General features: G+C 36.8%; 1 protein-coding gene across 1 annotated transcript in view; it reads left to right on the forward strand.

Moving 5' to 3' along the window:
* Positions 1 to 337: 337 nt before the first annotated feature.
* The window catches only part of LOC148946127 (branched-chain alpha-ketoacid dehydrogenase kinase-like), a 57,948-nt gene continuing 46,112 nt past the window's right edge, over positions 338 to 12,173 (forward strand). The window contains exon 1 of the mRNA XM_089098143.1: positions 338 to 490. The gene's annotated coding sequence lies outside the window, so the exon portion shown is untranslated. The remainder of the gene's footprint in view (positions 491 to 12,173) is intronic.

The following is a 12,173-nucleotide window of genomic DNA, read 5'->3' on the forward strand; positions in this document are numbered from 1 at the left end:
GTTCTAGCCTTGGGAAGGCATAGGCGTTTTGCACCCAACTTATGTTAATTTCTGCTCGTTTTGAGTTTGACTCGGTTATTTATTGTAATTTCTGTTCGTTTTGGGTTTCATTTATTTATTGATGCTGATTTGTGGTAGTTTCACGCTTGGTAGATTATTTGATTTTATTTTTCCTCTTTTTTTTGTTTAATGGAGTTCTTTACTTTTCTTTGAAAAACTTATTTTGTAGAAAAAGTTTTTTTAATTAATGCATAAAAAACGACCAAAGATGTAAGATCTTAGTTCAAAGATTTCACCTTTAAGCGTTTTCTGACAAACGATGTAAGATCTTAGCACATTGATGAGTGAAAAACAGGGCTAGATTCTAAGGATTATCAAGAAGAAAGAGAAGAGAATCGCCCTTGGAATAGGCTAACCAATAAAAGAAACAGAAGACAGCAAAATGTATAATTGGGATTCAACAGTTGGCTATGTCTAGTTTAAGTAACAAGTAAGTTAATTCAGTTTCAAGTAAAACAATATCAAAGGTAAAATTCTAGTTTAGCAGCTTCTTACTATCTTGGAAAGTAGTTTAGTTAGGTAGGCTAAATGAAACTTACAGGAGTGAATCTAGGCATGTTGTAAAATTCTAGACAAGCTACTCTGGCTATCTTGGAAAAAGGTTAGGCTAGGAAAATGAGGGGGAAGTTCTACCAAATCATATTATTGACTTACGCATAAAGTGAATATACCACTCAATGCCTTTTTTTATGCTGATTATGAATATAGTAATCATTTCTACTGAAAATTAATTTCAGCCCCCCCCCTTATATATGGCAATTCATGGTTTATATTTATATAGCCAAACCGTTAATAGGCCTATATAGGGGGGGGGGCGGAAATTCATTGCCGATAGAAATGATTACTATATTCATAATCAGCATAAAAAAAGGCGGTAAAATTCTACTTTAGTTACTTTTACCTATCTTGGAAAGGGATGAGGTTAGGAAAATGAAACTTTCTGGGATGGGTCTACAGGCTAAAATATGTCCTGGGAAGGTATTTTGAAGTAATTATCTCCTCTCCTTCTCCCTCTAGAGGATCCTGAAATTTGCCTACATGACAGGTCTCTACCTAGGCTATTGAAATTTTGACAAAACAACATTTTACCTTAATTTTCAGTTATAAGATTCTTTTTCTCTGGCTTTAGTTCTGAAAATGCAATTTCTGTTATTTTGAGTAGTATTTTAAGCCATATCAATGTTAATTTTCAAAATTTAGGAAATGTATTTGCATATCTTTAAAACTCTATAAATCAAGATTGAGTAAAGTTGTGAGGCTGAAAACAATTTTGTTGGACTTCATTTTAAGCAGAAAATCTCTATTGCAAAGTTTCACTTTTATAACACACAGATTATCAAAGATCAGAATCCTCTAGAGGGAGAAGGAGTGGAGGTAGGTACTTCAAAATACCTTCCCAGGACATAGGCTAGGCCTACTTTAGCTTGTAGACCCACCCCTGAAAGTTTCAGTTTCCTAACCAAACTCCTTTCCAAGATAACCAAAAGTAGCTAAAGTAGAAATTTACCAAAAAGGCATCAAATGGTGTATTCACTTTATTGCTAACTCAATAATAGGCCTATGATTTAGTAGAACTTTACCAAAATGAGACGGTAAGACCCATCCCTGAAAGTTTTATGGTAAATCTTTACCAAATCATATTATTGAGTTATGAATAAAGTGAATAGGCTATACCACTTGATGCCTTTTTGGTCAATATCTACCATATCATATTATTGAGTTAGGAATAAAGTGAATACACCATTCAATGCCTTTTTTTATGCTGATTACAAATATCTTAATTACCTTAATTCGCACTTCGGAGCAAATTAAGGTCCATACTGGATCTGTTGTGCTCTGGGTCAAATGATGGCAAAAATTTTTGTAGCCCAGTGACACGCCATAGGAGAGGTCTGCTGGAGAGATGCAATTTAAGCCCACTTGGTAGCGGTGGCCACAAGGTAGGTATGGCCCATAAAGACCATTCTCAGTGGTATAGAGCTGACACCGCCGCACAATAGCAACTTCAGATTGAGTATGCAAGATGGTTGGGTATGACAAGTGGCATCAGCCTCCTAGCAAGACACTCATTATGATAAAGTTGGCATCAGTCAGTAGTTGAGTGGGACGGACAGTCCCACTCATATTTCCATGGCTTGTTATTCCATTCCTTGTCAAGTCTGGACTTGCAGGATGCAGCAGTAGGTGCAGTCGCCGTTTCGGCTTAAAGGCTATTCCAATCATTGACAACACACTTGGAGAAGAAGTGTTGCCACGTTCGTGTTTTAACAAAACGTTTTGACAGCTTATGTGAGTGTCCTCTTGTATGGTGCTGACTTGAATGTTTGGTAAACAGGGGGTTATCTGGTTGTGTGTTATACTTGTAGGTCAGCATTATATCATCATAACGGTGTCTGAAGACGAGTGTTGGCAGCTGCATGTATTCCAGTCTCTTGTTGTATGGGAGATCTCATAGGCCAGCTATGCACTTTGTGGAACGTCTCTGAACTCCTTCGATTAGACTGGTATCATTCTTATAAGAAGGGGAGGTGAGACACATACCAAAATCCAAAACGGGTCTAACTATAGCCTTATAGAGCCTTAGAAAGACTGTACAGGAGCAGCTGGTTATAGTGTATTTGAGGAGACCAAGGCTTAAATTTGCTTTTGAAACTGCTTGTTGCCAGTGGCCGTGGAACTTCAGTTGTTCATCTATCAGCACTCCTAGATCTCTTTCTTTGGGACTTGTCTTTAGTACTAAGCTAGCCAGTGAATTGGGATTGGACATGCTGTACTGGTGACGGGGTTGTTGCTTCCAAAGTGAAGGACACTGCACTTTGATGTGTTGAATTCAAGTAGCCAGTCTTGTGCCCACGTTTGGATTTTATGAAGGTCACGCTGCAGACTTTGTTGGTTTGCAGGCCCAAACAGCTTGGAGTTGTTGGCATAGAGAGTGATGTTGTTTTCTGTTCCGTTCATCATATTATTGATGTATATAAAAAATAGGGTAGGGCCCAAGACAGTACCTTGGGGGACTCCGCTTACAACATCACATGGTTCAGAGAAGACCTTATTGCCATTAGTTGTGAAGAGTCAAACCTGCTGACTCTGACCAGTCAGAAAGTCCATGACCCAATTGACCACGTCCGAGTGGGTACCTGCTGCTGAAAGTTTCAGTCTGAGACGGTTGTGTGGTACCTTGTTGAAAGCCTTGGCTAGGTCCAGTAAAATCAGGTCCACAGGGGTTCCTTTCTCCAGGTGATCTGTTATGGTCCTGTATGTCTCAAGGAGATTTGTCTCAACCGATTTTCCTGGCAGAAATCCATGCTGGTCGGGGGAAAGTATATTATTATTACGGAGATGTGTCAAAATATCAGCATTCACAATCCGCTCAAGGGTTTTTGCCACTGCTGAGGTCAGACTGATGGGTCTGTAGTTTTTGGCTTTGGTGCGGTCACCTTTCTTGAATATTGGGGTGACATGGGTCAGCTTCCAGTCTTTGGGTACCTTTTTTGAGTCAAGCGACAGTTGGAATATATTGCATAGTGGTTGTGCAATTTCTTTGGCATGCACCTTCAATAGTCTTGGGTGCAAGTTATCAGGACCGGTGGACTTATTGACGTCTAGTGCTTCAAGTTGCTTTTGGATGACAGGGGGGGAGAGTAGAATAGGTGGCATTGGGTTAGGTATGTTGTATGATGGGCTATGAGGAAGAGGACCATCTGGTTCATTGGTGAAAACCGATGCAAACAGCTTGTTTAGGAGTTTGGTAATGTCCTTCAAGGTGGTTACTGCCTTGCAATGATCTGCACCGAAGGATTTTACTGATCGCCGGACTTGTTTCCTACTAGATACATACTTCAAAAATCTTTTTAGGTTATTCTGACTATCATCCACTAACTTGGACTCGTAATTTGCATAAAGTTTTTTAGTTCGGCTCCTTAGTGTGTTTCGAGCTTTCGCAAACTTTTGGTAGTGTTCTTCCTTCCCTCCTTTATTGTACTTTCTCCAGTACCGTCCCCTCCTTTCTTTCCTTGCGTATCTCAGGGGTCATGAAAGGCAGTGTCTTGGGCTTTGGCATGAGTTTTACTGACATGTGTTTTTTTTTAAGTGTAAGTAGCTCGTCCTTTAGGTTAGCCCATTGTTTGTCGACGTCCCCTTGAAGTAAAGGTGACCAAACTACGCCTTCCAGCTCTTTTCTGATTGTCCTGTAGTCTACATAAGTTTTCTTTATGTGATCATTTTTCATCTTATGAAATGACAGATTCACTTCTAGGATTAAATGATTGCTCTTTCCTAGAGGGGTAAGTAATTTATGTTCTGAAGCTGGTCTTTATCCCGTAAGAGCACTAGGTCCAGTAGAGTGGGTCTCTGGAAAATTCGGCCTCTTGTAGCTTGTTTGACAATCTGTGAATAGATTCACAGATTGCAGTCTGTGAATAGATTCGTGCTTCTGCTTCTGTTCGTAAGTACAGGTATATACGGATATCCATCCTTCCATATGAGGTCAGGGAAGTTGAAATCACCAGCTATAAAAAGGTTCCCTGTGTAATTCATAGTTGCTTTATGCAGCATTGTTGATATTGTCCGCTCGGTTTCTTGGCAATCAGAGGCAGATGGGTTTCTGTAAATACAGCCTACTCTGGTTATTACTCCACCGCTGTCATCACATAGGTCAAACCATACAGATTCGACAAATTGTGAGTTACCTGGGAGACATAATGATCGTATACTATAACATGTCTTGAATATAATAAGCATATAATAAGCATTTCTATTGGAAATGAATTTCAGCCCCCCCCCTATATAGGCTATACCTAACCTAACCCTGAATTGGCATATATAGGGGGGGGCTGAAATTCATTTCTTATAAATGCTTATTATAATCGTAATCAGCATAAAAAAGGCATCAAATAGTGTATTCACTTTAGTCCTAACTCAATAATATGATTTGGTAGATATTGACTGCTTTTTTTTATGCTCTTTACAAATATATTAATCATTTTTGTTGGAAATGAATTTTAGCCCCCACCTCTATATATACCACTTCAGGGTATATATTTGCAAATTAGGGGGGTGGGGGGAAAGTTTAAACTTACCTCTCATTTACATCAGAAATAAAATTTACCCCCACCCCCTAATGTGCAAATATAGGTAAATTTCTAGGTAAATTTATACCAAATCATATTATTGACTTAGGAATAAAGTGAACACACCATTTGATGCCCTTTTTAATGCTGATTACAAATATGATAATCATTTCGAAAAGAAATGAATTTCAGCCCCCCCCCTAAATATGCCAATTAAGGGTATACATTTCTACAGTAGGGGGGGGGGGGGCAAATTTTGTTTCTGTTGTAAATGGGAGGTAAGTTTAAACTGGGAGGTAAGTATATAGGCCCCATAGGGGTGGGGGCTAAAATTCATTTCTGACAAAAATGATTATTATATTTGTAGAGAGCATAAAAAAGGCATCAAGTTGTATATTAGTTTAATTTATAAGTCAATAATATGATTTGGCAAAAATTTACCCAAATATATACCCTGAATTGTAAAAATAGGGTGGGGGTAAAATTCATTTCCAACAAAAATGATTATTATATTTGTAAAAAGCATAAAAAAAGGCATCCAGTGGTATAAGATAAGATTTATTGAAAAAAGCCTGTGGGCCATAGCAACACATAATACAATCTACAAACAAAGCTCAAGAACAAAATACAACTTTAGATAATAAAAATCAAAAAAGGAAAAAAGCAAAAAGAACAACAAAAAAGAAACACACCAAGGTTCAACTTTTAACCAACAAACACCATATAATAAATTCAAATCATAAAAATAGTATCTGGCTATCCCCTCAAACATGATTTCCTATATTTAGTCCCTAAATGAAGAAACTTACACAACTGTTTAATAGCACATGCGTTCCTCTCAGCCATCTGCTCTATTAACCAGCATTCGCTCCCAAACACTTGTCCAAAACATTCCTTCCGCAACTCAGACAGCTCTTCACACTCGGATGCAAAATGAAGTAAGTTTTCATTCACCAATCCACACATTGGGCAGAAATAAGGGCCAGCCGCCAGCCTAAACTTTCCCAAAAATTTACTTCTCTAACCTAAATCCAAACTATCCCCTCTTACCGACAACAAATTCTTCAAATCCTCTTTATTTAACCTAACTTGAAAACATACCTCCTCCCCCCAACAGTGTATGGCTTCGGAGTAAAACCTCAAAGCCATAGAGTGGTTCTTATGAGCTTGCCACTCTTGGATTTCTTGGACATTTAGGGTTTGCTGGACTTCCTTCCATACTGACATGGTTACACCCATAGGGCCTTTTTCTTCATTCCACATCTCTGAAAGTCCACAAAGGTCCAGTATTTTCTTAACCTGACTTGACCATTAATCACGTCCACCATCCTTCAAGCTCTTCAAATAAGCTGCCTTAAGAAGCTAAACTCCAGGTAACCTAATTATCTTCTCCCAGAATTTTTACCATTCTAACCAATCTAATACTCCTTAAAGAAAAAAGCCCCAAATCTCCTTTCCGTACCACTGAACTAAATGAATCCTTCAAGCCTAGAATTCTCTTAAAATATCTTAGCTGAACTACTTCTAGCTTAGCTCCTTTAGCAAAACCCCAGACCTCAGAGCCACAATGTAGACTAGAAGCTACCTTTGTCTGGAAAACTCTTTTCTGGATCCTCATGTCAGCTAGCTGATTTAAATTACATCTCAAAAGCATATTTATTAGCCTATTACCCCTTAAATTACAATCTTCTACATGCCTATATATCCCCCTTAAAGCACTAAACTTAACACCCAAATAAACAAACTCATATTTAACCTCTAAGACCTTTCCTCCAAAATTAAAATGAACCTTTGAATCAACATCTCCTTTACTCCTAAATAATAATACTACTTATTTCTTATCGTTCAACTCTAAATGATCCTTTTCTAAATAATTTTTTTATTATATCTAATTGCTTCTGAAGGTTATCTCTGCTATCCGCCACTAGAGCTATATCATCCACGAATAACATGCATGATAGCCTAAACCAATCCAAAGATAAATAAGGGGCTCCATTATTTTTCATAAACCTATCTAAATCATTAAAAAATAAGGAGAAGAGGTGAGGAGATAATGTACATCCTTGTTTTACAGCCAGGTAAGATATGGCCAACCTAGAAATAGTTCTCAATGACTCTCTCAGAAAATTTCCCTTTCCAAAACGTATCTGCGATTATTGCAAAATAACTTGAAGGCAGAGATATTTCTAACAGACTTTCGACCAAAAGATTTTTGTTTAACGAATAGAAAGCACTTTTTAGATCTAAAAGGACTACGGATAGCCAACCAGTTTTTCCTCTAGCATATTTCCTTCTCAATGCATCCAAAGTAAAAATATGGTCAATAGTGCTGAATGTTGATCTGAATCCCGCTTGTATCGGGCTAAGTATTTCCTCCTTATCTAACCAATCTCCTAGCCTAAATTCCAGAACCTTACAAAACAATTTACTTACCATATTTCCCATAAAGATAAACCTAAGGTTTTCATGTAACTTCCTATTACCTTTCTTAAAAAGAGGCACTGCTACCGAAGTGTCCTATGAGAAAGGTCAACAAGCTTTCTCCACTACAAACGAGAAAATTGCAGCCAACATGGGTATTAAAGTTGTCCTTCCTAACTTCAGAACCTTTGTAGATATACCATCTGTTCCTGGACACGAATTTCCATTCATCCTTTTCAACTGATCCCAAATTTCTTGTTGAGATACAGGCCTAATTAAATCATAATCTTTCTGCCTTAAAGGATATGTTGCCGTCCCTAGACCTGGCTCTATCCTCTGAACCATTCAACTCATTTGCCCTAACATATTCTGACTCTATTCTCAAAATAATCTGGCCACGTCTCAACTGCTGGGACGTCACCTCTTATTCCCAGGCCCTGGATTGAACATTTAACAACCAACCAAAACTCTCTTGAATTATTCACACTATAAGCTCTCTTAATTTCCTCATTAACTGGCATCTGTCTCTCTCTCTCTCTTTAGCTCTATTATAATTTGACCTTAGTTTCATATGTTCATCTAACCGGCTCAAATTCATTTCCTGGTCCAATGGGTCTATTGCTTTAAGTAGCCTGAAAACCCTAATTACCTCTTCCCTTTTCTGCCTACATTCCTCATAAAAAAAACCCTCATCTTTTCTGGCCGGATATTTTTTATCCTGAGATAAAGGCTTGATTCTCTCATAAATTCTATCTGTAATTACCAAAACAGTTTGATGCAATTCAGCTGGTTCTGAAAAATCCAAAATCGAATGGCAATCATTCTGAAATTCCTCACTTTCTAGTTCCATTTTAATCAATTCTTCTTTCTCCTTGGCTATCCAAACTGGTTTACGGACCCTTTCCTTGCACGTAGACCTTTCCTTTCCCCTTTCGGACTATCGAATACACGCTCTCAGCATAATACTCACTGGCAGATGGTCAGATCCAACCAACTCTAGGACCCTGAGGTTGACCGCCCGGGGCCAAAGAGAAAAACTACATAAAATATAAGCAATTAAAGTCGGGCTAAACCCACTATAATGCGTAAAATCACCCACACCAAAATCTCCCCCAACTTTCCGTTCATATTTATTAACACTTCCTTTTTATAAAGATTTAATAAATTCCTTCCCCATTTATTCAATTTCTGAGACTTTTTCCTATTTTTCCCACTAGGGAAAATATACTCACATTCATTCTCCAAACAAACAATCTGACCTGGTTAATTTACAAGGGGTTCACCAGCCTGCAACTCATCCTCTTCACTTGTATATGCATTGAAGTCCCCTAGAAAAATAAAATTATGGCAAGGGTACATTCTTTTATGCAACTGAGTTTCATTTTCAACCAATTCCCATGTATTTTCACGGCTGTAAGAACTATTATTTGGAGGCAAATAAACAACACACACAACAAGGTGAACATTTTTAACTGATAATAATAACCATAATAAATTTTCAGACTCACTTTCTAGCCTACGAAATAAATTAAATACACCCTTCCTTAGAAGCACTGATACTCCTCCATAGTATCTGCCATTTGCCAAGACTTTTCTCCGACACTTTAAAACATCAAAGTCTTCATACAACGAAAATTCATCTAGAGAATTCCACGTCTCGACAAGGCAAACAACATCCCAACTTTCACAACCGGCTGATGTACTTGACTCTAATAAATTTTCTAACTTTTCCCTACTATAACCTTGTAAATTCCAAACTACAAAACTTAAGCATGATTCACTTTGGCCCTGTATTCCCTATTTTGGCAATTTTGACTGGTTCCCAGGCATTACTATATCCTCCCAACTAGGCTGCTCCTGATAAAAAAACTGGAGCTTTCGCTGTCTGGCGAGGCTCAACTGATTCGTAATCCTAAATCGTTTTCATTTCTGGCGCACTTTTTTTTGCGCCTTTATCCTGCTCCAAGAGGCTAATGTTCTTATTATTTCTTTTGCCCCGTCTCACACTCTGCTGAGCTAAATCCACTGCAGGTTCTTGGCTTATATTCACTTTATTTGTAACTCAATAATATGATTTGGTAAAAATTTACCTGTTTAATTTTCCTAACCTCACCCTTTCCAAGATAGCTAAAGTAGAATTTTACCAAATGAAACTTTCAATATTCAATTCAGGCCCAAAAGCATACTCTAGAAAGGTCACCTTTTGCCAGGCTACTTTGTCAACCCTCTTCTAATTTCTAAGCCTTAGAAATTTGCTTAAGCAGCATTCACAAACATGTCTAGCTAGAATCCCAGGTAAATTTTTTGTTGTCCATGTTATTGACTTACAAATAAAGTAGACATACTATTCAATGCTTTTTTATGCTTTTTTTAAATATAATAATCATTTTTGCTGCAAATGAGTTTTATCCCCACCCCTATATATACCAGTTCAGGGTATATATTTGCACATTAGGGGGGTAGGGGTAACTTTTATTTTGGATGTAAATGAGAAGTAAGTTTAAACTTTCTCCCCCTCCCTAATGTGCAAATATATACCCTGAGTTGGTATATACAGGGGTAAATTTTTTGCATATCATATTATTGTCTTATGAATAAAGTGAAAATGACAAAAATATAATATATTCACTTTATTCATAAGTTAATAATATGATTTGCAAAAAATTTACCTATATAGGGGTAGGGGGTAAAATTCATTTCCAACAAAAATGATTATTATATTTGGAAAGAGCAAAAAAAAGGCATCAAGTGGTATGTTTACTTTATTTGTAAGTTAATAATATGAATTACAAAACATTTACCAAATCCCATGTCTAGACATGTGTCTAGCCAGAATTCAATGTCTAGGCAATGACTATTTGCAAGTAAAATTTGGTGCTTAGCTAAAACTGCAAATTTAGTTTCAAATTGTCATTTCTAGCCTATCAAGAGAGCTTATGCAGGCAAAACTCTCAAAATTATAATCCCTATTTTTACTGTTACAAGATAATAGATGAGATAAGAAAAAAAGGCCTTAGTGTTCTTCACTATTATGTCTAGTGTTGCATATTTGCCTAAAATGAAAAAAACAATTCATAAGAAAACAAAAATTGAATTTCAGTTTAAAAAAAGTAAACATAAATGATGAAAATAGTGGCACTTGACACATTCTGATTGGCTGTAATTGAAAATCCTAGACATTGAGTTCTAGAGTCTAGAACTCAATGTCTACCCAAGCACCTTGTCTAGCATGTCTAGCTAAGCACCAAATTTTACTTTTGAATGGTCATTGCCTAGACATTGAATTCTGGCTAGACATGTTTCTAGACTTGGGATTCTAGCTAGACATGCTTGTGAATGCTGCTTTAGGACTTGACAGATCTGTACCTATTGGAATTTTGACAAAACAACATTATACCTGAATTTTCACTTTTCAGTTTCTTTTCTCTGGTTTTAGTTTTGAAAATGCAGTTTGGGTTATTTGAGTAGAATTTTAATCCAAACCAGTGGTTTTTTTTTCTAAATCTAGCAAATAAATTTTCAGATCTCTGAAACCTCATGCATTGGGCATGATAAATGTTGTGAAGCTGAAATACTTTTCTTGTACTTAATTGAAGCAGAAGATATATTTTGTAACAGAAAGATTTTTAAAGGTCAGTGCCCTCTAGAGAGAGAAGGCATAAAGGTAGATGCTTCAAAAAACTTTCCTAGGACACACTTTAGTCTGTAGATCTATCCTTGAAAGTTTCTTCCTAACCCCTTTCCAAGATAGCAAAAAGTAGCCTTTCTAGATGACTAATCCATTTTGGAATTTAAGATTATAAAATACAGTAAAATTTCCTGGTACTTGTTGGTTATATAATAAAAACTAAAAAAGTGTAGTTTGGTTAATGCTAGTGAAATAAAATAAAATATGATGAAAATGTAATAGTTTAGGAACAAATTTGGTCTATATATTTGCACATTAGGGGGGGGGGGTGCAGGTAAAGCATAGGATATATTAAATAAGTAACCTAGCCAAAATACCAACTAAATACTTAAATAAAATATAGATACAATTTATTTTTGGCTTAACTATGTTCACATCATTTGCAATCAAAATTCTTGAGTGTTTATTATATAACTGTCAAGTACCAAATAACTTCTAAGCCAAAGCATCAATAATCCCTTTCATGAAATAGACCAACGGTCAGAAGATACCTCCCTCACTGCAGCCATAATCACCTTTTTTTATATTGGTCTGGAATCCTTTGAAAACTGTGATTAGATTTCTGATGCTTGAAAGTTGGACTTAATGCGTAGGCCCTGGAAACCAGGAAAGGACTATGATTTTCCTAAAGGAGGTAAGTAGAATGCCAAGGCAATACTGTCAAAACATTGTTGTTTTCAATGTACATGGTTCCAAAAGTATCCATTGTTGGTGATCAGCCCTTCCAAAAAAGGTGCATTCTGTAAGTCTCCTATATGCCAAATCTGAGACCAGTAAAGGCTCACATCAGACGCTTGGATGCTTAATTTCGAAGCTGTATACTGACCTTAAAGATGCTCTTGCTAACTTCAAACATCATGATGAAAGACAGTATCATATTACTGCGGTAAAAAAAAAAAAATCTATGACGTTTATCAAAATACAAGAAGGAAATA

Source organism: Artemia sp. Qi Xiang Cuo, chromosome 12 (genome assembly GCF_049724085.1).
Source record: "Artemia sp. Qi Xiang Cuo chromosome 12, ASM4972408v1, whole genome shotgun sequence".
NCBI lineage: Eukaryota > Metazoa > Arthropoda > Branchiopoda > Anostraca > Artemiidae > Artemia > Artemia sp. Qi Xiang Cuo.